The following is a 23,228-nucleotide window of genomic DNA, read 5'->3' on the forward strand; positions in this document are numbered from 1 at the left end:
TCTTGTCACAAACTATGTGAGCCAGAACTAATGAAATGAAATCTTTATTTAAAGCAATGAAAGAAAAAGCTGCTGACCTAGAATTCTATTCTCAGTGAAAATATCTTTCAGAAATGAAGATAAAATAAAACATTTTCAGACAAACGAAGAGAATTCACTGTCAGCATACCTCTGTCATAAGAAAGATTAAGGGAAGATCTTTAGGCAGAAGGCAGGATGGATGGTATCAGATGGAAATTTTAATCCACCAATCAATGAAAAGCTCCAGAATGATAAATATATGGATAAATGTAAAAGACAACTGTCTTTCTTTTTGATCTCCTTAAAACATAATTGAATGTTTAAAGCAAAGATAATAATGTATTGTGTGGTTTATAACATGTAGACTTAAAATATATGCTAATCTGGTTCTTGTTTCTTTGTAAATAATTTGCTTTTTTTTTGTCTCTAGAAAGTGGCAAAATTTTACATTTAATCTTAAGTTCAAAAACTTATCAGGTTATCTTTAAATATGTGTGCGTTCTTTGGAACTAGAAAGCTCTTTTCATCTGAACATAATTTCAGATTAGGAAAGTTTCTTCTATTATTTTTTTCGATGGCTACATATTCATTTGTTTTTATCCTATTTCTCACAGATTTACAAGTGCTATATCGTAACGCCTATTAGGATTTTTTAATCTGTGTTTTCTCCATTTGGTTTTCTGAAACATTAGTGTTTCTTCAGTGACTTTCTTTTTTTCATTTTCTTGACTGAATTTAAAAATTTACTCTTTATTTTAGTTTTGGAGATTCTTTCTACATAATCTAACTTCATACCTTTAGGAGATCACAACACATTTTTCTTCATATTCCCCCCACCCTCGTGTCCTTCATTATTTTTACCTCTACTACTTTTGTTGATCATCTAAGTCTCCTCCTTTTAAGCTGCTCTATCACATTAAATGGCTTGTTGAGCCTTCTCTGCCTTCATATTATCAGGGATGGGATCCCTCAACGTTAGTATTGCTCAGGGTTTTGGAGGCTCTTGGGAAGTGGTAATTGAAAAACAGTGAATGACACAAGGGCAGGATTTACCCTCAGATTGCTTTCAATGGAATTTAGTTGATAAAGGAAGATTTCTTTATTTTTTGGTGCAATCAGGGATGGATTGTACTTAGCCTAATACTACACTTCCTCTCCAGTTAAACGTAGTATCTGGCCTTTTTCAACAAACACACAGAAGTTTCTATCCTAACTCAGGGATATCCATGGATCTGTGACATTTCTTCCAAGTTTTGTGAAAGACGGAAGCATAGAAGAGGCAACACTCTCTGACTCCTGGCCAGTAAATGTCAGGCCAGAGCTGTGTTTTTTTTTCTTAGGACTTGAGACATAAGGTGATTCAAGGTTTGTCTCCACCCTCCAGAGTACTTTTCAGTTCTTTTTCGTGTTGAGCAGCCAGGAGCTTAAGAAGGAGCAAGAATGGATACTATGGACACAGGCTATCTTCTTCCCTGAATCATATTCCTCAATCTATACTTTTCCTTTGAAATTTTTATTTATTATAATAATATTCCAATGTATGCAGGTAGCATGATTTCATTATTTCCTGTGGTTAGACATTCAGATTGTTTGCAAATTTCATTATAAATAATACTTTAAGTATCATTGTGTAAAAAATTTTGTACATACATATCCACCTTTCCTATGCTTAGATTGGTAGAGGTGAAATAAATTTGTCAAAGCATAATATATAGTTAGTAATATTTGACACATTATAAAAGTATTCCAAGTTAATTGTAGAAAGTTTGCAAAACTTAGAAAAATGTAAAGAAAAAAAATTGAATTGGCCATTATTTCACTATTTAGAGAAAACTTTTATTAAAATAAAAAACCCCACAAAATTAATGTGCCTACGGTTTCTTATATTGCTTTTAAAAATTGTATTATAATAACGATTTTCCATAATATTAAATGTTTTCTGAGAATATGATTTGTAAAAGTCTTTAAATATTTCATCATATGGATATTCCCTAATTTATTTAACAGTGTTTTTCTGTTAGACATTGGTTTCTTTCAGTTATGTGTATTTATGACAGTAGTATAATAACTATCATTCAACATATATAATACAACATAATATAACATTTCTGATTTTTCCTCTTGTATAGATACCTAGAAGTGGAATTTGTGAGAGATGAAAGAGAAGAAACTTTTAAAGGTTATTTGTACATATTACCAACTTACCTTTCAAAAGATTTTATCAGTTTACATTACCAATTCCAAGCCCCTCATCAGCCTTGAATGCTATGGTTTAAAAAAACAAAGTCAGTTTGATCAGTGAAAGATATCTCTTTGCTATTTGAATTTCAGTTTCTCTGAATACTAATGAAGTTGAAATGTTTTATATGATTAGTGGCCAATTATATTTTAAAATAATCTTTTAAGCCTTTTATGTGTTTTATAATTAATATGCTATTTTACTTATTTACTTATGGGTTCTTTGCATATTGAGAGTACTATTACTTTTTTGTATTCATTGTCAATATTTTTCCAAGATTATCATTTATTTAAATATTTTATTAATACTGCTCAGAGGTGTTACATTTTTTATGAAATGATGTTTCTAAATAATTTCTTTTATTATATTTACTATTATTTTTATGAAAAAGTTGTTTTAAAGAAAGTGATTCTTTTTCTCACAAAAGACTTTAATTCACATGGTTTCGTTTACTATGGTATGTAAAGAAAAGTTTAAGGTTTTTCTTTTTCCAGACACTTAAGTGTATTTTCCACCATAGTTTATTGAGTAATCCATTCATTCTCCATAGAGTTTTGAGGTTTCTTTTTTCATGTATTAAGTATTTATATAACAAAGATTATATCTGAAGTTTTTCTTCTCTCATTGTTGCACAAGTACTATATAGTGTTTTACTCTTTATAGTACTTATTTTCTTTTTCAGAATTTCCTTAAAATTCTTCTTTATTTCTTTCTGGTGGATTTTTTATTCATCTTTTCCCTAGACCCAACTAAGATCCATTTAGCTTATAACCTACTGAAAGAGTCAATGGAGATTTTGATTGTGATTGTAACTAACCTGCTTTTATTTGAGGATGTTTTACTATTTTGGGAACATTCAGTGTTCTTGATCAAGATCATGTTATTTCTCTATTTAAACTAGTTTTCCTTTGTTTCTCAGACATGTATTTTTATGCTTAACAATCTTATACTTCCATTTACGTAGGGGCCCCACATTCGTTATTCAAGTTATCGTCAGCTGTTTTGATTGTGATTTTTAATATTTTAAGTTTTTTTATTCCTTTTCTATTATACATTATAGCAAGTTTTGCTTATATAGAGACTGTTAATTTTTGTGTTTCTTTTATAACCAGTAGCCATATTTTACCATCCTACATTATAATTTTTAGCAGATCTACTACTTGAGTTTTATAAGTATGTAATTTTTTCGCCTGAAAATAATGATTATGTGATCATTTTTATCATTTTTTTTTGCTTGTGTTTTGCATTGGCTAGAATTTTCAAGACATTAGATAATAGTGATAATAATGGACATTGTTGTTTCCTGACTAATTTTAATGTTATTATGTACTGTTGATCTTTAAGTATCCTTCTTTTCCTATTTTACCAGATGTCTTTGTGAAGAGGTTGTTTTTTAGTTTTATTAAATACCTTTATAACACCTATTGAGACAGTGTACCTTTTTCTTTTTAAAATTTTTTTATTGGGGAATATTGGGGAACAGTGTGTTTTTCCAGGGCCCATGAGCTCCAAGTCGTTGTCCTTCAATCTAGTTGTGGAGGATGCAGCTCAGCTCCAAGTCCAGTCACCATTTTCAATCTTAGTTGCAGAGGGTGCAGCCCACCATCCCTTGCGGGAATTGAACCATCAGCCTTGTTGTTAAGAGCTTGCACTCTAACCAACTGAGCCATCTGGCCGCCCCGAGACAGTGTACCTTTTAATTGACCTATTGCATTTCCCCCTTAAATTTTTGTTGCTCATTGTTATTATGTAAATATACTGTTGGATTGTTCATGCTATTATTTTTATTTAGGATTTTTTTTGATGCAGAATCATTTCACTCTTTGTTGTTAGAAAAGATGCTTTTCTAAACATAAATTTATCACTGAGCTTTTCTTTGGCATTTTCTTATAGGTTTTAACATGCCATTTCTTCTTTTCTTTTTTTAAATTTAATCATTGTCAATTTTATCCTTCTTCTTTAGCCCAACAGTTACTATATAAGTATTTAAAAGAGTATTTTGAAATCTGTAGTTGGTAAGGTTTTTTTTCAAGTTTAATTTTTATTATTAATTTCTAGCACTCTTCTTTTGTTTTGTTTTGGCATTATAATGAGAGGAAATAAAATTTATCATCTTAAGAAATGAAGTCTTTTATGGCATATTTTAGGGTAATTTTTGTTAACATTACATAAATGTTTAAAAAGAGGCTTTGATACACCTGAAATTAATATAAAATAATATTGAATATCAATTGTAATAGAAAAAATATCACAACAAGAGACTTGATCTTTTATTTTATTTGTTTTCTTTTTCTCTATCTTTCATAGATTGACAATAGTGTGCAATGGTGTCCCATTATAATTATTTCTCTTTTATTGTACCTTAATATTTTCACAATTTTCCTTTATATTTTGATGCTGTTATTTGATTAAAAGCACAATATTTGTAGGCTAGTAACTGAGATGAAAGACTCTGAGTCCTAGTTTCTATATCTTTAAACATGGGAATAGTGTTTTCATAATACAATATGTGGTTATTTTGAAGATTAAATAAGAAAACAAGCTTAAAGAATTTAGCACATGTGTTATACATATTAATCACTCAATAAATGGTAGTTCTTAGAGCCTAATGTTCAGTGTTGCTCTTTATAATTTTTAGCTTTTACTAATGTACAAAAATTAGTCCTACTCTATTTAAATCCATTTTTAACTATAATTTCTACTTTATAATTAGTAGCCTACAACTTTGTTTTGTCGTTGGTTCCTAATACACTTGTGTTTTATTGCTGCCTTTGTTTTGCCTCTCATTACATAGGCTACATTTTGTTTATTTTGTTTTTATAGTGAACTAGAATATAAAAATTCTTATTTTAATTTAAATAGTTTATCCAGTACTCTCTTCAAACTATGTTTTTTCAGTTATCAAGTTTAAAGACAAAACAATTAATTTGACTATAATGAGAAATTTAGCTTCCTTTAATTTGCCTTATTTGCAGTTCCAAGTTATTGTTAATTAGGTCTGATCCTACAAACCTTTTAATATAAAATTATTTTAATCTTATAAGCCTTTCCTTTTTGGCTTTTACCTTCAATTTTATAACCATGGTAACAAACATTATTATACTTACAACTTTGTATTTAATTGATTTAAATATTCAGCAATTATCATTTATATTGCATGTTTTTGATGCCTTAATTTGTCACTTGGTGGGATAGAATTTATCCTCAAATAGAATAAATTTGTTCTCTCAAGAATTATTCATAAGAGCTGTATTTTCTTAGTCTTGCTTTCAAACATAACTAGTAAATTTGGCAGGTATAAAATTCTTGAGTTACAGCTGTGCACTGTGAATAATCTGCTGACATTTTCTATTATCTGAGGCTTTTAATACTGCAAAACTATAAAAATAAAATGTCAGCATGATATTTTCCATTAGTAGATATGGTGGACATTGGGTTTTAAAATTTTCTTGTTTTCTGGCTACTTAGGATGTGAAAACCTTCTTATTGACAAAGATCTCCAAATTACTTACTCCAGTTATAGCAGAGTTGAGAGTCCACTGGTATCTTTTCAGTGCCTGAGTTTTTAGGCTTCTCATTGATCTGAGAGCTACCCAATACTTACATAAATGTATTGGCTGCTTTACTTAACCAGAGTCAATTTCTGTTATTTGCAATCAAAAATTCTGATGAGAACAGTAGGCAATCTGAGTGCTCATTCTGAAATTTGAAGAGTTTATTCTTTTTCCTTACAATTAAAAGATTGTGCCTGAATATGTCTAGACATGAATCTTCTCAATTAGTTTTTCCAGGCTCTTGCTGTAGACCTGCTCTTTCTTGATTCTAGAAAGTTTTCTTCTATTCTGTCTTTGATTATTTCCTTCGTGTCTACTGCTCACGTTTATTCATCTAGTTTTATCCATTCTTAAACTTGATTCATTTGCTCTACCATACATTATACATATTTTCGTCTTTTTTGGGGGGGATTTGGGCCAGTTTCTCCAATTTGGTGATCAAAACACTAATTTAATTTTAGGTATGTAACATCAGTTTGTCTCTTAGAGACTTCCAAAAATGATTCATATTTTGTAATGTATTATTCTCTTATGTCAACAAGTTTTATTTGTGTCTTTGCCTCAGCCTTAGCCTGTTCTTTTCTTACCATTCCCTGCTTATGTTTTTGTGCTGAAGGTCCCCAAGACCACCTCCAGATTTTATGATTCGCTAGGAGGGCTTATAGGACTCAGCAAATAATTGTACCCAAAGTTATGATTTATTACATTGAAAGGATACAAAGCAAAATCAGGGGCTAAGTAGATGGAATGATGTCTGGAGAAAGCAGGTACATGCTTCTAAGGGTCCTCTTCCAGTGGAGTCAGACAGGATGCACTTCATTTCCTGGCAACAAGTTGTGACAACACTTGTGAAATGTTGCCAGACAGGGAAGCTCGTTAAAGATTCAAATCCCAGATTTTTCTCCAGGACTAGTCATGTAGACGCTTTCTGCCTAGCATATACACAATTTCAGACTCCCAGAAAGGAAATCAGGTGGTCAGTATTGTTTTCACAAACAGTTTAGGCCCAGTGAACTGCTCTTGTCAAAGTGATGAGAACTCTTCAGAAATCCAAGTTCCCAGATGGTGTCGAGGGCTGCACTTGTCCATAGACCTTTCAAAGTGTAGTCAGTCATGGTACGTATGTTAGCTCTTTTCTGCAGTTTCATTACTGGCTATTTTTTTAAATCTTTTAAAAGATATCAAATACATCTGCTAAAATTTCCTTTTGTTTCTTATATAAAATTAATTTCAGAGATAAGCATGTATCCTAGAAAATATTTCTTTTTCCTTATGCTGCAGCATCTTTTAATAGTCTTCCTTTTTGAGAACTTTTTTGCTGTTTGCTCATTGTTAAATAAGATCTATATAGACTTCATATTTCCAATAGGTTATTAATGTTCTTAATTCTGTCTTACTTTTGGGTCTATTAGGTTCCCACTCTCAAATCTAAACTTGAAAAATAAGTTGATATGAACACTCAATTTATGATGCCTGGCAAGCATCCATTTAGAGAGATATCTTCTAGAGTCTTTTCTAGAAGACTCAAAAGTACCTTTTCCTCTGACTTTTGTGTTTTTATGGCTAATCTAGGGAACCAAAGATAGTTTTCAGTCCTTTGAAAAATGTTGTACTTTAAGTAATCCATCCCTTGGTGTGAACTGCTGTAGTTCTTCAGTTCTTCTGCTTTTCAGTAGCTGGCTACGCTTTCTGGGATGCAGCAGTATTCATTGATTTCTGCTTTCAGCGATGGTGCATGCTTGGTTCTATCCTTACTAAAAGGTATTGTTTCAGTTTGGATCACATTAGGAGACAGATGCCACGTAGTCATTCAAACAGGCAAAGCTTAACATAAAAGATTTTTAAACTATAATAGGAGAGTAATTATAAAAATGTAAAACAAAGTATTAATGTATTCTGTGACTGAGGGAGAGTACCCAAGAAGGACAAATGTGGAGGAGAGCCCTTCTCCACAAGGCTGTGATTCAGACATTGCTGGAGAAGGTATTCGTTGCCGCCCACTAAGTGCTGCCTCCGTGCTTGACTGAGGTGGCCCTTCTGAGTTGTCCTTCAGGTTAGGAGGAGGGGGCTGGACTTCATTGACCAGTTATTAGATGCAGGCTGCCCCAGGGAGAGCCTTTGACTTTAGGCAATGACAAGATGGCACTCTGTGGTGATGGGAGAGAGACTTAATGGTATGGCATTGGGTCTGTTTGGTCAGAGTGGTGTATACTGGAAAGGGGTTTTCAGATGATGGAAATCCATAGCTGAGGAGCAAAAAAAAAAAAAAAAAAAAAAAATCATTTATTCTGGATGTAATTAGTTTGCCCTTAGGATGATCAAGGTGGAGCGCTGGGGAATGAATCAACAGGAGCATCTGGTAAATCTGAAATGGCTTGATTGTCCTGAGTACCTCCCACTTTAGTATCTCAGACTGATGAGTTATCCAGCATGAATTTAATACCTTGGCTAGACAGGATGCAGCTCAGGCATTTCAAGTCAGACATTTGATCTGGTATCTGGGAGAGTTCATTAAATGCTAGCAGATGGCAAGAATGTTGCACAGGCAGAAGGATATTGCCATGTTTTTCATCTTGTCCTGGTGCATCTGGAAGGCTCTTCTCTCTCTCTCTCTCTCTCTCTCTCTCTCTCTCTCTCTCTAATTATCTCAAAAGAGAAAGGTTTTTGAAAACACTCAGCGTTGTTAACTTGGTTGTTAATTAAAGGTAGTTTTTTGTTTTTGAAAAAAACTATCAGTTTTGATTTCCTTTGATAGTGTAAATTAGTTAAATATTTCAATCAAAAAGCATTCATTTGGTGCTGTTGAGCATATAAAAGAAGCATATTAAATTCAGGCTTCACATTCCCACCTGTGCCACATACTACTCTAGATATTAGGAATACAAACATAGGTAAAGTGCAGACCTCCCCCCTTTACCAGTTGTTACCCCTGAGAAATAATGCTATTTTAGATAGTATTGTTTATTTACTTTAAATCACTTCAAAGTTGGGCCTTGAGGTGAGAGATTGACTTCAAAGGTTTGAAAGGTTTGCTTCTGAAACTTTCATCCAGACCCTTTTCTTCTCTCCAGTATGGACACTATGATGGTCACTGGGACAGATAAAATTGATGAAGATGCTTTTAAGATTAGAAAATAACCTAAATCAAAACTTATCCTGAGCATAAGTCAATTATAAACCAAGACCACAGACCTGGAAAATCTCTAGCAGTACACACAGCCTTTAAAAACTTCATAAACAATTTAACTTTACCGGAAAACAATCTCACCAGGTATATTTAACACACACACATACACACACACACGAAACCAGCAATAAAAGTACCTTCTGTGGCATTATAATTTCTTATATTACAATGTTGTGTGTATTCTAAAAGAAACTTCAAATCTTTTAAAAAAATGATTTAGAGTATTTTTAAGTACTTAAAAAGACCTTTTTTATCCTGCTAATTTTTGTCTCTTGAGCCCTGATTATCAAATTGTGATCTAGATTCCAGTTTTGTTTACATCTATCACTTTCACATAACATATACACACTTTACTCAGTGGATTAGTGTGAGCTGTCTTTGTACATAAACTGGGGGAAAGGGAAATCATATCTATGCTTTGAGGAGGCCTTGAGATTTATTTTTAGTTTGTAAAACTTATTAAAATTCTGTAAATTCTGTGCTCTGATTGGTAAGGGATTATTTAGACATATGGTTGTTGCAATTCTATTATTTACAAAGAAAATCTGACTTGTTTTTTAGTAATTATTTAAATTTAAATTTTAACAGTTCATTATGCAAGTTGACACATTAGTTCTAAAGTTATGTAAGTGAAAGCAGTGTAAGGGAAAGTGTTTTATTAAAATAAAAAATGCTGTATAAGAGTAACATCGAGACATAGCAGTTAGCACACACATCTCTTCATGGGTATTATGATTTTATTTCATTATGTGAAAAGTATTTAGTGATTGTTAATGAAAGCGTTTGTGAATAACAAACATTTAAAAAATTTCTTAATTGGTTTAACTTAAAAGATTCTATTTTAGTTGTTCTGACCATTTATACTTTTCCTTTGTTGTGTTCTCTATGTTTTTTTTTTTAACTTACTAAACTTTATTTTCTGGGCTTTTCTTATTGTCATTAACAGAATGTTTTGATCCTGCAATTGAATCTGGAAACTTTAACATGTCTAAAATCTGCTGTATTTTTAAAATGGGATTTAATTTTTCAGTCTTACTTTCTGTGGCTTTATTGTTTTTCATGGGCCCAACCTGATAATATTAGACCTTTATTTCCATTCTCCTTTGAGCTGAAGTTAAGAAATTATATTCTCCTGAAGATTCGTAGTAAAATATATTTTCTCATTATTAAAGAAAAACAAGGACGATTGCTTATTGTGTAATTTCCTCCAACCAGTAATATGAATCATGGAAGTCACCCAAAAGGATCAAATCATTCATCTGAATCATCTATCTCACATCTCTTAGCAGTGCTGTGTCCTTAACCTATCCTGGTCTATATTAATATTAACAGACTGTGCAAAATCCCCAATTTCTATTCCTATTTTATTTATTCTACTTTGATTTTGTGCCATTATGACCTAGAGTTAATCAGTTTTCTGCTGACCTAACAGACTTAATGTCTAATTTGTATTCATTTACTTTTCAATACAAAATGCTTCAGTTGTAAGTTTTGTTACTTTTCGAAGGTTTAATTAATATACATTTCAATTGTATTCTTTGCTATTCCAAAATGTTATTTTCATATAACTGAACAGTTGCTTCACCTGAAAATGGATAAAAATATAGTATATAATAGAAAGACAATGTGTGTAACAAAAAGATGACAAATGCCAATTAACATACTATTAGATATTGAAAATGGTAAATTATTGCCATTTAAGAATGATAATTTTTATCTTGTGATTGTGGAGTTATTCAAGGATGTTTTTTCATATGTTTTCCTGATCAAACATACCTTTTATTAGGTTGGTGCAAAAATAATTGTGGTTTAAAAGGTTGAAAATAATTGCAAAACCCACCATTACTTATGTACCAACCTAATATTTTCTGTTTTTCAGTCCAATACAACCCCTACCCCACCGACACACACAGACACAAGAGCATATCAATATTTACATACATACTAGCACTTCGGGCATTTTTATTTTAGAGAGAATTTTCGGGAAAGAACCAGAGTTGTCAAGTCAAACGTATGTGCATATAATGTGCCTAGAACAATGCTAGTCATTTTGAGGGTTACACAAATAATAGAAAATATTGTCCCTAAATCATAAAGATAAGTAATACTTCATGGGAATGTAGAAAATAGTTTAGAACAATGGATTTGAGTGTCCAAGACCATCTGTACTATGAGAATTCAGAGAAGAGAAACAGTCTGTGAATCCTTAGTAGCCAGCCACATAGAGGCATTGTTGTTTATAAGCATCATGGAATTAATAGTAGAAAATTATGCCTTGGCAAATGTTGAACTTATTTGAAGCTACCCGTTTTACACAATGGAGCCCCGATTTATATTTTCTGTCTTATTTTCTCACTTGCCCTTCCTCATACCTGATTTGTCAGACATGGAAAGGATATTCACATGGCCACAATCACGCAATCCCTCTACCCCACACTTATCCCCTCATTCCCTCAGAATTTTTATCTCATGAGGTGTTATTGCTTAAATGTTGGCGCTTCTCTGAATTCTCTTCTTTCGCCAGTTGGAAATAATTACTCCTTCTTTATTTCTCTAAACATCTTATTTATGTATCTCTGTAATGCTCATAATTTTGGCCTAGTTTTACTGTCTAGTTACTTATCTACATGTGTCTTTATACCTTGAATTCAGTTTGTATTTATCATTCCCTTCCATCACCCTCAAGTGTAGTCTTGTAGATAATAGTTGCTGATCAACAGAAACTTAAAAATCTTTAATGTGTTTGTTTGATATAGTGCATATAAATCATATAATTTTAATTAAATTAATTTGAGATAATTAATTTTATATTAATTAAAATATTCCCCACAAGGAAACTTCAGACCCAGATGGTTCACTGTTGAAAATCCTTTTTTAAAATAAAGGATAAATAATGGATGTTCCCAAGTTATTATATTGCAATACTAAGGGCATTTCACTCGCACACAAAACTATGCATCAATGCTACTCATGAACACACTATCCAAAATCAAACAAAATAGTAACAAACTAAGTCCAGCAATATATTAAAAATATTATGCATCATGACCAAATGAGGTAAATGCCAGATAGGCAAGGTTTTTTTTTAGCAATCTAAAGTCAATGAATGTAATTCAGCATATCAACAGAATAAAGAAGAAAAAATATAAGTAATTATAGGAAAAGCATTTATTTATGGTACCAGCTCTCAGTAAACTGAGAATAGTCAGGCTACTTTTTCAATGATAATTGATTCCCAATCCCCGTTCATCCTTTGTACCTTATTATTGTGTGTCTTCAGGGAAGTTACTTAAGGTCTCAAAACCAGTTTCCTTCTTTTCAGATATTCTAAAATTTGTATGCAAAGTCAGAGGGCCTAGAATGATCAGAACAATTCTGAAAAAGGATGGATTTGGAGGACTCTTTGATTCCAGACTTACTATAAAGCTACAATAATCAACTCATGTGGTATTGGCATAAAGAAAGAATTACAGATCAATAGAACAGAAGAGAGAGAGTTCAGAAATTGACTCATACACATGGTCAATTGGTTTGAAAAAGTTGCAGGGCACTTCAATGGGGAAAAGATAATCTTTTCAATGAGTTGGGCTAGACAACTTCTACCCATATAAAAAAATTAAAATGGACCTCAACCCTTAACTCATGCTGTACATGAAAATTAACTCAATGTCGACCAAAGACCAAAATGTAAAAATAACAATATTAAACTTAGAAAATATGAAAGAATATCTTTGTGACTTTGGGGTATGCAAAGGTGTCTTAGATATTACATAAGCAGCACAAAGGATATATGCCCAGAATAGAGAATATATATATTTTAAAACTTACAACTCTGGACATCCACATGCAAAGGAACGAATCTAGACACAGACCTTATGTTCTTCATGAAAATCAACTAAAAATGGATCACTGTAAAAGGCCTAAATGTAAGAGGCAAAACTATAAACCTCCTAGGTGATAACAAAGAAGAAAATCTAGATGACCTTGGATACAGTGGTGACTTTTAAAATTCAATACTGAAGGCATGATTCATGACAGAAATAATTGGTAAATTTGACTTCATTAAAATTAAAACTCTGCAAAAGACAATGTAAAGAGGATGAGAAGATAAACCATAGATTCCGAGGAAATATTTTCAAAACATATGTCTGATAAAGGACTATTATCCAAAGTAAATAAAGAACTCTTAAAACCTAACATTAAGAAAACAAACAATCCGACTAAAAATGGGCCAAAGACTTTAAGAGGCACCTCACCAAAGAAGATATACAGATGGAAAATAAGCATATACAATGATGCTCCACATCACATGTCATCAGGGAAATGCACATTAAAACCACAATGAGATACCATTACAACAGATAGTAGAATGGTCAAAATACAGAAGACTGGCAACACTAAATATTGGGTGGGATATGAAGCAAGAGGAACTCTGACTCATTGTTGGTAGGAATGCAAAATGGTACTGACACTTTGGAAGACAGTTTGGCAATTTCTTACAAAACTAAACATACTCTTATCATATGATCCAGAAATCTCTCTCCTTGGTATTTACTCAAAGGAGTTGAAAACTTATGTCCACACAAAAACTTACACATGAATATTTAAAACAGCTTCATTTATAATTACCAAAAGTTGAAAGAAGCCAAGATGTCCTTCAGTAGATAAATGGATAAACTGTGGTACATCCAGATGATGGAATATTAGTCAGAACTAAAAGGAATGAGCTATCAAGCCATGAAAAGACATAAAGTAAAATCTAGTGCATGTTACCATGTGAAAGAAGCCAATCTGAAAAAGCTACATACTGTATGATTCCAACTACAGGACATTTAGGGAAGGACAAAACTATGGAGACAGTAAAAACAAACAATGGTTGGGTTAGGAGGATGGATAGGCAGATCTTTAGAGCAGTGAAAATACTCTGTATGATATAACCATAATGATGGATATATGTCATTAGACATTTGTCCAAACCCATAGAATGTACACCACCAAGAGTAAACTGTAATATAAACTATGGACTTTGGTGATTATGTTGCATCATTGTAGGTTCATCAAATGTAACAAATATACTACTCTGGTGGCGGAGTTAATAATTGGAGAAACTGTGCATGTGTGGGGGCAGGAGCTATATGGGGAATCTCTGTACCATCCTTTCAATTTTGCTATGAATCTTATACTGCTCTAAAAAGAAAAATCTTCAAAAAAAAATAATAACCTCTTACAATTCTACAATTCAACAACAAGAAGTCAAATTAACCCAATTAAAAATAGGCAAAGGATTGTAAAGATTTCTTTCACACACACAGAAAGTTCCGTGGATGGCCTTCAAGCACCGGAGAAGATACTTATCACATTAGTAATCACAGAAATGGAAATTAAAAACACTATGTGATACCATTACACACCCATTAGAATGACTAAAATTAAGTGTTGCTTGAATGTGGAATTACTAGAACTCTCATCCATAGCTAATGGGGATGTAAAATGGTACAGAGATTTTGGAAAATGTTTTAATAACTTCTTAAATGTTGAAGATACACACTTGCCATCTGACTTGGCATTTTGGTGTTTACCCAAGAAAAACAAAAGCTTATGTCCACAGACAGACTTTTCTATGAATGTTCACGGCAACCTCATTCGTAGTGGCCCCAAACTGGAAGCAACCTCCGTGTTCCTCGACAGAACAAGGTGTAAACAAATTTTGGAATATTTATACCTTGGAAAACTACTTTGCATTAAAAAGGAATAAACTACTGATAAGTGAAAAATAGAGATGAATTTCAAGACCATTATGCTGAGTGAAAGAAGCCAGACATAAAGTGTATACTTTATGATTCCATTTTTTATGAAGTTCTGGACAACCTGTGTGTAACATGATGACAGAACATGTATTTCTGGGGCCAGGGGTAGGTGAGTATTGACAGGGAAGGAGCACGAGGGAACCATTTGTGATGACGGAAATGAGGGCGATCTTGATTATGGTGGTCGTTACACAGGTTTATACATTTATCAAAAGTTGTCAAACTGTAGATCTAGAATGGGTGCAGAGGATGTATTTAAATAAGGCCTAAATAAATTTGATTTTTAAAAGAGACTATTTGAAAAATAGTATTTGTTTATATAAAATAAACTGTCATGAAGGGTAGTGTAGTTTCCAAAAGTTACACATTTTACCCTTTACACTAAATCTTGCTGAAAGAACAAACTGAACTTGAATAAACTTTCTAGAGTAATCTTCACTTTTTTGAAATTAGTCTCTTGTGGATAAACCCGACATCAGTTTTGATTTCTCTCTCTCAATTTTGCAGTCATAAACAGTATTATTAAGCCAGAGTCAGCTAAATGAACAAAAGTTTTAAGAGATAATAAGAACATACAAATTGATTGTATTAAAGTAGAAAAGCAAACCAAATGCATTCTTCTGTGAAGTTTCCCAGATGGCGATGCAAAGGCTGTCAGCTATATAAACAGGTAGTAAGTAGGTGGGGACAAAATGTGTTGAAACTGAGAGTTTTGGAGGAATTACAATGAACCTCATGTACTATTAAAAAAAGAACAGCTCTCCTTCATCTATTCTTCAATATTTCTTGCAATGAAAATAATTGCTTCAATAGCAATTCTATCTTTCAGTAAACATGAAATACTTTTGATACTGGCAAATCCCCAAGTTTAAAATATCACCTTGCAGAATAACATCATTTTGGCGTGTAGCTGCTAGGAGGCAGACTCAGCGTACTCCTTGGCACAAAGACTTAGTTTTCTTCTTCCTTTCTTTTCCTTGCAGATATAAATGCAGTTTAGAATTCATAGCGAACTCCAAGTAAATCAGATAGAAATTTTGTTTTCCAGAAGACTTAAATGTTGCAGGTTTTTTGAATTTCAGTAACCTGGAGCAAATGGCGGAGGTGAAAAGATTCTGTAGAGCTTTGCAGTTATTTTCAGAAAATTTTAAACAGATATTTAGTGTTAATAAGCTGATAAAAATGTTACATTTGACACTAAGTTTCCTGAGCATAACTAGTGTATTAAATTGTAGCATGTGATCTCTTGGGACTGAATTTAAGTGAGTCTGCTCTTTTAGACTAATATGATCTCTGACCTGTATTTGTTTTATCATTGGCACTGTTATAGTTTTGGTGTAAATAAACTGCCTTAATATCTTACAATTTCCTTCCTTTCAATGCCCCCAGTAGGTCCTTAGAGCCCCAATTTTAAAAGTATTATAAAAAATAAAATACCCCAAACCAGGAGCTCTTAACGCTGTGACCAAAGGTTGAAGTTCTTCATAGGATGTAATTGTCACTCAATAATGCTCTTTTCCTGAGGAGATATAAGATTTATCAGTGAGTGGTGATATGGGAAAGTAAATAAATGTCTCCCAAGTTTTGTTTTGTTTATTTGTTTGTTTCTTAATTATCATGGATCTATCCTTTTTTGGTGTTAAATTTACAAAAAAAAAATATTCTTAGCTAAGGTCATATGTGTAATGGAATTGGCTATACAAGTTTGGAGATAAGGTATACATTAGGGTTAAACTGCGCTCCATAATATAAGGCAGAGAAATGTGAAGAGCGAATAAAACTGTGGGAGGAAATAGACACCAAGGATGTTGGGCATAGCTTGGTGGAAGGGAAGATGAAAACACCTGTGTACCCAACCATCATTCCAGGGACAAAATACTGTGTTTCCCCGAAATTGAGACCTAACCGGACCATCAACTCTAATGCATCTTTTGGAGCAAAAATTAATGTAAGACCCAGTCTTATTTTAATATAATATAAGACTGGGTCTATAACATAACATAACATAACATAATATAACATAACATAACACCGGCCTAATATAATATAATATAGTATATGTAATACTTATATTAATTTTTGCTCCAAAAGACTCATTAGAGCTGATGGTCCAGCTAGGTCTTATTTTCGGGGAAACATGGCATATTTGTTGGGGAGGTATTAAGTTGTACAGTTTGAAACCCATTCTCCTTCTCCACTATAGAGTTTTTGGTAAAGTCTAATGATTGGTGTGAATGCTCTTTTTAATGAAATCAAGTAGCTGCTGAGTTCAACATAAGTTTGAATATGAGCCGAACACAATGAAAGCAAGTGAATAGAGGGGAGTCAGAAGATACAGGACACTACGATCAGGGTTGCAGTTAAATTGGTGCCTTCCAGAATTGGTGAGAATGTTCACATTAATAATACACCTCTGAGGGCAAGCTGGCATTCATTCATTCATTCATTCATTCATTCATTCATTCATTCATTCTTCACATATATGGAATGGAAAGTTCCTTAATGTTCCAGGCACTGTGATAAAGCTCTGGGCTTGTGGTAGCTAACCCAACAGACATCTCTGCAATCCTGCACCTTTTGTCTGAGTAGGGATGAGAGATACTAAACCAAAGTTACACAAGTAACTATAATTTATAATTGTGATAATTACTGTTAAAAAAGTGGGATGCTGGTGAAGCGTGTAAGAAAGGAAACAAATTTTGACTAGGGCGTCAAGAAAGCCTACCAAAAGAAGTGAATTAAATTCATACCTAAAGCACAAGGAAGATTAAATCTGATGAAGACAAGGGAAGAGAATACTCCAGCCATTTGTTTACTAGGATCTGGTACAATCGTAAGGAACAAAAAATCTAAAATGACTTAAAAAGAAAATCCTAATAGCTTAAGATGGAGAAGTTTATTTCACTCCCACCTGCAAAGTTTAGTGCTAGGCAGTCCAATTCTCACCAGTATGAGGACCCCGGGATTCTTCTGTTTTATTTTTTCCACTGTGTATGTCTTCTAGTTCCGAGAATACCTCATGTTCCAAGATGACTGCTTCAGCTTCAGTCATTTTATTAGCATTCCAATCAGCAGAAAGAGGAAGGCAGAACATGTTCCTTCATTTAAGAACACTTCTTACAACCCAAGGTTATAACTTGTGGCCACCCTTCGCTGCAACAGAGATTGGGAAATGTGGTCTTTATTCAAAGCAGACATGTGCCCAACTAAAAGTTAGGGTTCTATTACTATGAAAAAAAGAGGATGAGGCATTCAGTTCTTAAAGCCTAGGGGGACAGGGGAGAATGTATATTGGGGGACAGCTGACAGCCTCTGTCAGAGAAAACCATTTGTGCTTATGTGAAGTTCCAGGTAAGAGGAAGTTTGGTATATTCATGGAAAAGAGACAGCGTAGTGTGTTTAAATGTTATGAGCAGAGGGGAAAAAAGGATGAAATGATAGAGACAATAAAGGCAAATAATACAGAGCCTCTAGGATCATGTTAAGAACTTTGAATTTTGTCAGAAGAACAATTAGAAGGTGTAGAAGGTTTTGAAGGAAAAGAGTAACATACTCACATTCTCATATAAATTTTTTTCCTCTGGTGACGGTGTGGCGAGTAGGGTAGAGACAACATTGACAATATATACAAAGTCTAAAATACTTGTACTCTTTGGCATACAATTGCATATTTATGAATTTATCCTGACAAAAATCATCATACAAGATGACAAAGTTTGGAAGGACATAACACTGCATGTTCACAGTGGGAATGAGTTTAGGAAAGCTTCACTTTCTCCTTTGTAACAATTTTGAATGATGTTTTTATAATAAGCATGTGTTACTTTAAATTTCATTAAAGATCAATAATCAACTTCATTAATAAAAAGCACCGAAAGGCCTGTGGCTATTCTGCAAGGTAGTCCAGGTTGCTGACTCCCATTCCAAGTGGACTTCATTTGTTTTCATCTCCATTTCATCTCCATTTGTTTTCATCTCCATTTCTGATGGTTGCCTCCTTCCTGGAAGCTGATATTTTCCTGGTCCCTTTGTATTGATACTTCTGTTAGACTGTTTTCCTTTTCAATTTGGTTTTGCCTTTCTGGTGGGATGAGGGACAACCTCGACTCATTCCATCATCCCGTTTCCCCACTCATATATTGCTCTCCTATGTCCTGGCTAAATTGAGCACCTCAGATTTCTGCTTTTCTTCCTGGGACATTTGGACAGCGTGGGGATATCCTTGTATTTTCTCTTTGCCCGATCACCACCTTGTTTCTAAAGGCATGTGTTAGAGTTGACCAATAGGGATTAAAGGGGTTTTGTGAGGTTATAACTGGCCCTTGATTCTTTTCCTGAACTGCATACATTTTAACTGCATTGATTTATAGAATTTTAAAGTGAAAAAAAGAATTTAAAAGCTGTCAATTATCACATAACACAGAAATTCCTTTATGGACATTCTGAATATCTTGAACATCTATTGTGGCTTTGGAGAGCTCTAGTAATTAGGAAATTCCTTCCCTAGTCTAGTAGAAAGATTGTAGGACCTCGAGTCAGAGGAAATTGGATTGTAATCTGGCCTCATTTGTAGGATGATCTTGCAAATTGAGTAACATTGCGAGCACTAGTTTCTTCATTTATACAATAAAGAAAATCCTTACCATACTTTATTTGGCTATTCTATATCTGAAAACATTTTCTAAACTATAAACTACTGCTATAGACAATTGTTGCATAATTATGTTTATATATATAACATATAATTATGTTATATATATAGTACTATATATAATATATAATGATTATATATACAATGTTTTATATAAAATATATGAAAAATATACACAATACAATATATAATATATAATGATAATATAATATATACTATTACAATATATTAAACTATTTAAATAAAAATATTACACATTTTCATGTCATACAATTTTTATAATATATATAGATACCACCTCACAAGGATATCCCATTTCTTCCACGTCAGATTAATGTAATTACTCTAGAAGTATTTTCCTTTGATTGAGCTCAAATTTGTTTCCCTGTGGTATTTATATATTATGACATTTATTCTTTGAAACACTGTAGAACTGGTCCAATATTTCTTCTGCATAATTACTATGTATTAACCAACAAAGCTAATAGGCTCAAACTTTATGTAAATTTAGGTTTATATTCTATGGAAGAATTTCCTGACATCTGGAACTTTAGGAACATAGTTGGATCTCAAGTAAAAGGTTTTAAAAGTCATTTGAAACAAAGGAAACTCTGAGTTGGTATGCTCCTGGGTCTTCTTTCCCACATATAATTGAAGAGAATATTTAGTTTGATGAGATATTTTCCAGGCATCTTTAACTGTAAAGCAGTGAAGTGGAAAATTATAGTTTTACACAGCAAATTTATATACTGTCTTTAGGGGGCAGTACGAAACCACTGATTGATTTTGTTCTGCTAATGCTACTTATTGATAATGGCTAATAGAAAATAAAATTAAAATAACAATAACGAGATTTGTGATACAATTATATACACCCCTTACTATTAGTAAAATTTTCTAGGTAGTCAAGTGAAAATGATAGTTTGAAATTCATTCAATAATTCATTCAAAAAATATTAAAATCCATTATGTGCAATACATTGTAAGAGATACAAGTGTGACTAGGCAATATTTGCTTTCAGATAACTAGGATAAGTAAGCCATACTTGTGTGTGTGTGTGTGTGTGTGTGTGTGTGTGTGTGTGTGTGTATGCCTCATTCAGGATAAAGATAATAACAAAAATAGCAAAGTTTATTGATTATGTTTTATGTGTCAGTCACTGTCAAGCAATTAATTTTATTCTCATACAGCCATATCAAGTAGGAATTATTATTACACCTTTGCAGATAAGGAAACTCAGGATTAATAAGATTAAGTGATTTGCTTGCAAGTAGCAGAGACAGGATTTAAATCACACTAAAAATGTAGACTTAAGTAGGAGAGTTGGAACTTGAATCCAGAACAAATTTTAGAGTTCAAATTCTTAACCAGTATATGCTATATAGAGGAGTAAGATGGAAAGTATGATAAAAAGCATGGAGCATGATTAGGAAAGGGTAAACAAATTCATTTGGTTATAGCCTGGGGTGAGTAGAATAGAGTAAGAAAAAGGCTGAAAAAGGCTTTGACCATAGAACCTTGAAGATAGATTCAGGAATCTGGATATTATTTGCTGTGCAATGAGAAGTAATTGGTGATTTATAACCAAAGGAGAGACAGAAACAGAATTTTTCTTTGGGGAGGAGAGTCAGAAGAAAAGAACTGATTTACCTATGAAATGTTGGTAATTCTTATCCAACTATGTAACGATTTATAGTGCCATGCCATGGCAACCATGATGTGTCAAACGAATAACTGATCATGAGTTGGTGAAGGAGGAACCTATTTGACCATGCTATTCATTTTTGTAGATAGCATTGATCAAACATACAGATATTCTTGATATTATATTAAGGTTTTAGACATCCCAAGGTTTTTTTTACCAAGATGATATGTAGGATCAAAAATCCTAGTGATTATCACCTTGTAGTACTGATTTGAGAATATTTATGAAAGTATTAGCTACGTACCAAACTACAGAAATTTTCACGGGTGCTGTCACAGACAGCAAAATGCTTTTGCTAGTATCATCATGTAGTTGAAATATATTAACAAATATGTTTTGTCGTTTTAAACTGCAGTTGCATTAGCTTGGTTGTTCAACACACACCTTTTACAGGTTATTGTGCTGAATGAGAGGCAATGTAACATAGTGGTTACACGGGGTAAGCTCTAGACTCAGGAAGTCTGGGCTGGAATCCTTTGTCATTTACCAGCTCTGTAACCTTGAGTTTTACTTGACCTCTCTGTGTCCCTTAGTTTAGTATTTTCCTCAAGGGTTGGTTGTGTGAATTTAAATTATGAATAATAGTGCTCAATAGATTGTAGCTATTATTATTATTATATGTTATAAACAGTCAGTGATTGGGAATAATTTAATTTCATTTCTCACTTATTGAAAATTGATAAAGGGAAATTTAAGACATGAATGCCAACAACAGTCTTATAAAGTCTTACATTCTATTTTTAAAAGCAAGTACTTTTTTGGGGGAAGGTGCTCTTTACAATTCAATATGTAAAATATCTTTACGAACTTCAGTAATCAAGATCTGTCAGGATGTGTTAAACACTGTGTTCTGAAGATTTTTAGAAAACCTGCTGTCTCCTTTTTTTCTAAAATTTTCTCTCTGCTGAGCAGTCAGTAGGCTCTTTGAATGTGGAATTTTTGTTTAGTTCTGGCAAAAATTCTTGCATTATTTCTTTGATAATTTCCTACCATCTCTACATGGACCTCTTAGTTTGAACCCCTAGTTTTCTTAACTTGTAACTTCTTTTCATCTTCAGTTCTGTCTTCTGAGAAATTTCCTCAAATTTATTTTCCAACTCTTCTATTGGATTTTATGTATTATTTGTTTTGTAGCATTCTGTTCTTGTTTCAGGGATGCAAATATCTTCTATCTCTCTGATGATGCTATTTCTAACTTTTTTTGTATATTTATTTTTGGTCTCTGTTAAAGGTTTCCTTCAAATATGTGGTGATCTTTGGGTTCTCAATCAAATTTAACTAAAAAATTAGAAACTGTCTATGTGGGCGGAGTTTGTTGAGAGGTGGGCTTCATAATAGGTGTTAAGGCATAGACCCCCACTATTTTCCTAGGTCCCTATAGATGTTTTTATTAGGAGGTTAATTTGTGCAGAGAGAAATATATTCTAGCCTCCTCCCTGGAGGGTATAAATCTAGCTGCTAGATTCTCTAAGGTAAATGTGGAGAGGTACAGGGTTGGGTTGAGAATCTTCATTTACTACAGAGGTATTCACTTAATTCCCTTGTTTTCAGAGAGATGCCCCTCTGCTCATTGTACATGTATTCTTAGAATTCATAATGCCTTTGCGTCCACCTCACCAATTTCTTGTCAATTGGAGAGTAAACCTCCAATTTCTTGTCAAGTGGTAAAGGTTTAGTTTCTTGGCTGGATAAAAAGGAGATGGGTCTAGAGGTCTAACTTTCTCTAATATATACGCGTAGTTCCCATCTTGTTTTAGCCCCACCTGCACCTTTACCTTCACAGGTAGTCCATGTCTTCAATTGTTAAGTCTTTTTTGAGGGCGCTGAGTCATAAACAGGCCTGCTTCTTATTCTTTCCTCTTATAGGCACTTTGCTTTCAATTTTCTCAAATTTGCTAAGTCAGGTAATTTCTACCCACCTGTTTATCATTATCTAGAAGTTTTCTTGATATTGCTCATCCACTAACATCTCTCCTATTGTCATTGGCCTTATGATTTCGACCACTTTTACAAACCCTTTGCTGTCATTTTAGTGGGATTTTGGAAGTAGCAAAAGTAAATAT

The 23,228-nt window shown here is 33.0% G+C and overlaps 1 protein-coding gene across 6 annotated transcripts in view; it reads left to right on the forward strand.

Annotated features, from left to right (window-relative positions):
- The window catches only part of ANKS1B (ankyrin repeat and sterile alpha motif domain containing 1B), a 914,119-nt gene that overhangs the window by 203,685 nt on the left and 687,206 nt on the right, over positions 1-23,228 (forward strand). The window lies entirely within an intron of this gene.

The sequence above is a fragment of the Rhinolophus ferrumequinum genome, chromosome 10, assembly GCF_004115265.2.
Source record: "Rhinolophus ferrumequinum isolate MPI-CBG mRhiFer1 chromosome 10, mRhiFer1_v1.p, whole genome shotgun sequence".
Lineage (NCBI taxonomy): Eukaryota > Metazoa > Chordata > Mammalia > Chiroptera > Rhinolophidae > Rhinolophus > Rhinolophus ferrumequinum.